Genomic DNA, 8,082 nt, shown 5'->3' with positions numbered 1-8,082 from the left:
AAAACAGATCCAGAAACAGAGAATTATCGATCAGACCATCAGACCTCAGAGGGAAGGTAGGGGAGGGTGGGGGTGAGGGGGAGAGATCAACCAAAGGACTTGTATGCATGCATATAAGCCTAACCAATGGACACAGACAACAGGGGGGTGAGGGCATGAGTGGGGGGTATGGGGGGGTAATGGGGGAATAAGTACACATATGTAACACCTTAATCAATAAAGAAATTAAAATAAAATAAAATAAAATAAAATAAAATAAAATAAAATAAAATAAAATAAAATAAAATATGCCGGGGTCATCTAACCTTTTCTGTAAAGGGTCAGATCCCAAATATTTGATGCTTTGCAGGCCACATGGTCTGTGCCCAAGCTACTCATCTCTATAGTGTGAAAGTAGCCATGGGCAATATGTAAACAAGTGGGTATGGCTGTGTTCCAATAAAAATGTATTGTTCGACAAAATTTGAATTTCATATTTTTTTAAGTTTCACAAAATATTCTTTTTTTTTCAGTGATTTAACCAGGTAAAAATCAGTCTTAGTTCATGGGATGTGCAAAAATAGACAGTGTGCTGGATTTGGTTTGCCTGCCATGGCTTGCTGATTCTTATTCTAGGGTTTGAATTGTTGGTAGACTCTACGAGAGTAGAGACTATTCCTTGGTTTCGCTGTTGCTTCTCTAACCCTGGCACAGAGCCTATGCTAAAAAATATTTGTAGGATGAAATTGCCATTGTTAAATTGAGCAACTCGGCAGAAATCCCAAGTTGAAGTTTAGAGGGCTTTATTTCTTTATTATTTCGTTTATCGGTATCATATGCCTACTATGTGTTCTGCATTGTGCAAAAATAGATAATGTGTACTGGACCCGATGCCAGCTACTCAGGAGAAAAACCTCATTAACTTGTTATCTTACACTGCAAATGTCCTACATTCAGTACACTGGGTATTAGTATAGCAAATGCATGCATCCATGAATAGCTACAATTATTATCTGTCAGGCATTCTGATGAGAAAATCAGGAGCATAACTTAACAATGAAGTGGGAGATATATATGTTCCCTTTCCCATGGGAAACAATAGAAAATCTAACCTTTCTTTAGGTAATGCACAATAAATTATGCATAAGTGCAGAATTATAAACAAGTCAAATCTCAGTCTGCAGCATGAGCTGATATATGCTGGTAACATTGGAGGGTTCTTTTATCATTATCATTCTTAAAGTAGTCAACAAATAAAATTTTTAGACATTCACAAAAGACTAAAGAAGAAAATAGCCAATAAGATTATCACCAAGATTATCAGACTTGACATTTTGTTATTGCATCTTCCCTCTCTTCAGCATCTTGCTATACTATAGTCAGGAAAAAACAAAACTGCAAACTTTGGAACCCAAACTAATGGTATTATATCCTTTTGTGTTATTTAATAACCATATGACTTTAGGAAATCACTTAATATCTCCATGCCACAGTATTCTCATCAGCAAAATAATAATATTTCATTGTGTACACACACACACACACACACACACACACACACACACACACACACACACATTTCCATTATTCATCCATCAAGAGACATTTAGATTATTTGCATGTCTTGGTTATGATAAATAATGGTGCAATGAACATGGGTGTGTAAATATCCCTTTGAGGTTGTGATTTTACTTCCTTTGGATATACACTGAGTGGCCAGATTATTATGATCTCTGAACGCATAATAATCTGGCCACTCAGTGTGTGTGTGTGTGTGTGTGTGTGTGTGTGTGTGTATGTTAGAGGCCCAGTGCATGAATTAGTGCATGGGTGGGATCTGGCCAGCCTGGCCAGGGGGAGGGGACATGGGTGGTTGGCTGGCCTGCCTGCTGGTCGAACTCCTGGTCGAGGGGACAATTTTCATGTTAGCCTTTTATTATATACGATATACACTGAGTGGCCAGATTATTATGCGTTCAGAGATCATAATAATCTGGCCACTCAGTCTAGATCTAGAAGTGCCATTGATGTATCATATGGTAGTTAAATTTTGGGGGAAACCACAATACTGTTTTTTATACTGGCTGTACCAATTTACATTCCCATCAATAGTGCCACCACATCCTTACCTGCACTTATCTCTTGTGTTTTTAAAAAACACAAGAGGCTCAGTGCACGAATTCATGCATGGGTAGGTCCAACTGGCCTGCCCGCCCTGATGGGGCCGATCCAGCCAGGGGGAGGGACCATAGGAGGTTGGCCGGCTGGCCCCGCCCCCATTGGGCTGGTTGGCCTGCCACAGTGCACGTCATAGTGACTGGTTGTTCCGGTCGTTCTGGTCATTCTGGTCGCTTGGCTTTTATATAAATAGATTTTAAGAGTTGGGGATAGGGTTAGGGTTTTGATTTGCATTTCCCTGATGATTAGTGAGGTTGAGTACCTTTCCTGTACCTGTTTTTAGGGAAATGTCTATTCAGGTCCTTTGCTCATGTTAAAATTGGATTATTTGTGTTGGATATCACACACAAAATCTTGGATTTTTTGCTATTGAGTTGTATAAGTTATATATTTTGGATAGTAACTCCTTATCAGATATATAGTTTGCAAATATTCTCTACCATTCTCTAGGTTGTCTTTTCATTTTGTTCATTGTATCTTTTGCTGTGCAGATGCTTTTAAGCTTGATGTAGTTCCTCTTCATTTTTATCAATATAACTATCAAGCTTTTTTCCTGTTTTTTTTTTTTTTAAAGATTTTTACATTTTCAGATCTTACATTTAAGTCTTTAAACCATTTCAAGTTAATTTTTGCAAGCCTTTTAAGATAGGGGTCCAGTTTCATTCTTTTGCATGTGAACATCTAGTTTTCACAATATAATTTTTGAAGATAATAACTCTTTCCATTAACTATTCTTTTTAAAAAATATTTATTTTTATTTTTAAATTCTTTATTGTTTAAAGTATTACATAAGTCTCCTTTTTCTCCCATTGACCTCTCCCCAGCTGCCCCCCGCCCCCCAGCACATGCCCTCACTCCCCTACTATCTGTGTCCATTGGTTATGCTCATATGCATGCACTGGTTATGCTCATAGCATGCATACAAGTACTTTGGTTGATCTCTTACACCCTCACCCCCTGCCTTCCCTCATAGGTTGGACAGTCTGTTTGATGCTTCTATGACTCTGGTTCTATTTTTGATCATCAGTTTATGTTGTTCATTATATTTTACAAATGAGTGAGATCATGTGTTATTTATATTTCTCTGACTGCCATTAACTATTCTTGACTCACTTGTCAAAGATTAGTTGACCATACATGCATAGCTGTATATAGGGCTCCTAATTCTGCTCTATTGGTCTTTGTGTCTGTTTCTATGCCAATACCACACTGTTTTGTTTACTATAGCTTTGTAGTATAGTTCAAAATCAGGAAGTGTGATGCCTCCAACTTTGTTCTTTCCCAAGATTGCTTAGGCTATTTGGGGTCTTTTGCAGTGCCTTATGAACTTGAGGATATTTTCCTATTTCTGTACAAAATGCTATAGAATCTTGATGGAGTTTGCATTGGATCTATAGATGGCTTTGCATAGTACAGGACATTTTAACAGTATTTTTTAAAATTTAATAAATCTTTATTGTTCAGATTATTACAATTGTTTCTCCTTTTTTCCCCCACAGCTCCCTTCCACCCGGTTCCCACCCCACCCTCTGCCCTTACCTACCCCACCACTGTCCTCATCCATAGGTGTACGATTTTTGTCCAGTCTCTTCCTGTACCCTCACACCCCTTTCCCCCTGAGAATTATCAATCCACTCCCATTCTATGCCCCTGATTCTATTATATTCACCAGTTTATTCTGTTCCTCAGATTTTTAATTCACTTGATTTTTAGATTCACTTGTTGATAGATATGTATTTGTTGTTCATAATTTTTTATCTTTACTTTTTTCTTCTTCCTCTTCTTTAAGAATACCTTTCAGCATTTCATATAATACTGGTTTGGTGGTGATGAACTCCTTTAGCTTTTTCTTATCTGTGAAGCTCTTTATCTGCCCTTCAATTCTGAATGATAACTTTGCTGGGTAGAGTAATCTTGGTTGTAGGTTCTTGCTATTTATCACTTTGAATATTTCTTGCCACTCCCATCTGTCCTGCATAGTTTCTGTTGAGAAATCAGCTGACAATTGTATGGGTGCTCCCTTGTAGGTAATTAACTGTTTTTCTCTTGCTGCTTTTAATATTCTCTCTTTGTCTTTTGCCCTTGGCATTTTAATTATGATGTGTCTTGGTGTGGTCCTCTTTGGATTTCTTTTGTTTGGGGTTCTGTGCACTTCCTGGACTTGTAAGTCTATTTCTTTCGTCAGGTGGGGGAAGTTTTCGGTCATTATTTCTTCAAATAGGTTTTCAGTATCTTGCTCTCTCTCTTCTTCTGGCACCCCCATAATTCTGAGGTTGGTACGCTTGAAGTTGTCCCAGAGGCTTCTTACACTGTCTTCAAATTTTTGGATTCTTTTTTCTTTTTGCTTTTCTGGTTGAGTGTTTTTTGCTTCTTTGTATTTCAAATCTTTGACTTGATTCTTGCGTTCTTCTAGCCAGCTGTTGGGTCTCTGTATAATATTTTTTATTTCAGTCAGTGTATGTTTAATTTCTAGTTGGTCCTTTTTTATATCCTCGAGGGTCTCGTTAAATTTACCGGCCTTTTCTAGGAAATTCTTGAAAAACCTTATAACCATGGTTTTGAACTCTATATCCAGTCGTTTGTTTTCCTCCATTTCTTTCATTTGTGATCTGTTTCTTTGTCTCCACATTTTGGCTGCTTCCCTGAGTTAGTAGGGTGGCTTTGTGTGCTAGGTGTCCTATATGGCCCAGTGGGTCAGCCTCCCAGTTACCTGAGGTGGACACTCTTGGTGCACCCCTTTGTGGACTGTGTGTACAGCCTTGTTGTAGTTAAGTCTTGATTGTTGTTGGTGTTACTGGGAGGAATTGACCTCCAGGCCAATTGGCTGTGAGGACCTGCTGTGTCTATAATGGAAGAACTGCTGTGCTGGAGACAGACTTATGGAGCAGGACTTGCTTCAGTGGGTCTTTGGTGCTCACTGAGTCTGCCTCTTGAATGTATCACTTATGGATGTGAGGAGTTGAAATCTGGTGTCTCACACTGACCACTAGATACACTAGCTTCTGGATCTCCAATGGGGTGCAGGTCAGCTACTGTCTGAGGCCACCCAGCAGGAGCTACAACGAGAACTACAGTTTTCTCCTCTTTGCTTGGGGTTTGGAGATTTTGGAGGTGTCTGACCAGAGCTGCAGTTTGTTAGGTTAAGCTGTGATAGGGCAGGCCATTTATATGCAAAAGCCGCTGTGTGGGGCTTGGGTGGGTTTGTAGATTGTGGGGGGCGGGGTCTCAGGAAGTCACTAGGCTAGGGCGTGGCAAACAGTGATGACTGCCCGTCAGCCGTCTCTGCGTTTCCGTGTTTCCAAGTCCCCGCATCCTGCGCCCCAGCACAGTAAACAATGATTTCTGGGCGCACCTCTGCAAGAAAGTCACCCTCACTTTCCGACCCGATGGTAGACAGTCCAGCTTCTCCCCATAGGAGTTTGGATCCCCAGCGTCTCCCCAGAAACTGGAGTTCAGAGTAATTGGGAGCTTGTCTCCCTTTGGGTTGAAAAAAGCAGCGCACCCAGTCGCCCGCCGCCAGCCCAATTCGCGTGCCTCCGTACCTCAGCTTTTCAGCGCTTGTGCACGTCTCAATGCTCTTTTCTCTTTCCTTCCAGTTGTAGAACTTCCACTCAGCCAGCTTTCCCATGGTTCTGGGTGATAGACGTTTTGTCTTTTAGTTGTAGTTTTGAAATTGTTGTGCGAGGCAGCCCTTTAGGTGTTTACCTATGCCGCCATCTTGGTTTCTCCCATTTTAACAGTATTAATTATCCTGTTGCATAAACATGGGATATCTTTCCATTTATTCTTGTCTTCTTCTTTTTCTTTCATAAGTGTCATGTTTTTCATTGTACAGATATTTCACCTCCTTGGTTAAGGTATTTCTAAATATTGTTTTTTGATGTTATTGTAAAAGGGATTTTTTTCTTTATTTATTTTTTCAGAGTTCATTGTTAATGTATAGAAGTACAACTGATTTTGTATATTGAGTTTGTATCCGCCAACTTTACTGACTTTGGTTATTGGTTCTAACAGTTTTTTGTCAAGTCCTTAGGATTTTCTATATATAAAATATGTCATCTTCCAACAATGTCATCTTCCTCCTTTCTAATTTAGATACTTTTGATTTCTTTTTCTTGCATGATTGCTCTGGCTATGACTTCCAGTACGATGCTCAATAGGAGTAGTGAGAGTGGGCACCTTGTCTTGTTCTTAATCTTAGAGGAAATTCATTATATGATTTTTCTTTCATTGTATTAATGTGATATATTACATTTATTTATTTGCCTATGTTGAACCATACTTGTATCCTGGGAATGAATCCCATTTGATCATCGTGTATCATCTTTTTATTGCACTTTTGAATTTGGTTTACTAATACTCTTGAGAATTATTACATCTTATATATCAGGGATATTGGCCTGCAGTTTTCTTTTCTTTGTAGTGTTCTTATCTGGCTTTGGTATCAGGATAATGCTGGTCTTGTAAAATGAATGTGAGAGTTTTGTCTCCTCCTCAGTTTTTTTAAGGAATTTGAGAAGAATTGTTCTTAATTTTTCTTTAAATATTTGCTAGAATCTACCTTTAAAACCATTTGGTTCTGTGCTTTTTTTGTTGTTGTTGTTGGGAGGTTTTTGGTTACTGGTTCAATCTCCTTCTTCATTATTGGTCTGTTCAGATTATCTATTAATTTATGATTCAGTCTTGGTAGGTTATATGTTTCTAAGAATTTATATATTTCTTCTAGGTTCAATTTGTTGGCATAAAATTATTCATGGTAGTTTTATGATCCTTCTCTTGTGCTATTAGTTGTAATGTCTCCTCTTTCATTTGTAATTTTATCTGACTCTTCTTTTTTCTTGGTTAGTCTAGCAAAAGGTTTGTTAATTTTATCTTTTCAAAGAACAAACTCTGAGTTTTATTAATTTTTCTCTTGTTTGCCTATTCTCTATTTCATTTATTTCTGCTCTAATCTTTATTATTTACTTTTTCTGCTAACTTTTGGCTTAGTTTTTTCTAGTCATTCTAGTTATATTTTAGGTTCTTTATTTGAGATCTTTTATTTCTTAACTTATGCATTTATAGCTATAAATTATGTTCCTTTTACTTCATCCTATAAATTTTGATATGTTATCCTTCCATTTTTGTTTGTTTCAAGATATTTTTTTATTTTCCTTTTGATTTCTTCTTTGACAGACTGATTGTTCAGGTTGACTTGTTTTATTTTCACATATTTGTGAATTTTCCAGTTTTCTCCTATTATTGACCTCTCGTTTCACACTATTGTGATTTGAAAAGATATTTTATATAATTTCTCTCTTCTTGATTTTATTGGGACTTGATTTGTGGGTTAACATAGAATCTATCCTAGAAAATGTTGTATGTGCACTTGAAAAGAATATATAAATATTCTGTTTTGTATGTGTCTGTTAGGTCTCTTTGGTCCGTAGTGTTGGTCAAATCTACTATTTCCTTATTGATTCACTGTCTGGATGATCAATCCATGGCAGAGAGTGGGGTGTTAAAGTCCCCAACTATTATTGTATTGCTATTTATTTCTCTTACTTCTGTTAGTGTTTGCTTTATATATCTAGTATATATATGTAAATACATCCTATATAATAAAAGGGTAATATGCAAGTCGACAGAACAGCAGAACAACCGGTTGCTATGACGCACACTGACCACCAGGGGGCAGAAGCTCAATGCAGGAGCTGCCCCCTGGTGGTCAGTGCACTCCCACAGGGGGAGCGCTGCTCGAGCCTCTCCTGCCTCTGCAGCAGCGCTAACAATGTCCAACTGTGGCTTAGGCCCGCTCCCCGCGGTCCTAAGCCATCAACCTGCCATCACCCGAGGAGGGCTCCTAGACTGTTAAAGGGCACAGGCCAGGCTGGGGGACCTCCCTCCTAGTGCACAAATGTTGTGCACTGGGCCTGTAGTATTTAT

This window comes from Plecotus auritus (assembly GCF_963455305.1).
Source record: "Plecotus auritus genome assembly, chromosome: X".
In the NCBI taxonomy this organism is placed as follows: Eukaryota; Metazoa; Chordata; class Mammalia; order Chiroptera; family Vespertilionidae; genus Plecotus; species Plecotus auritus.
The sequence above is the reverse complement of the archived record's forward strand: the minus strand, read 5'-3'. Positions refer to the sequence as shown.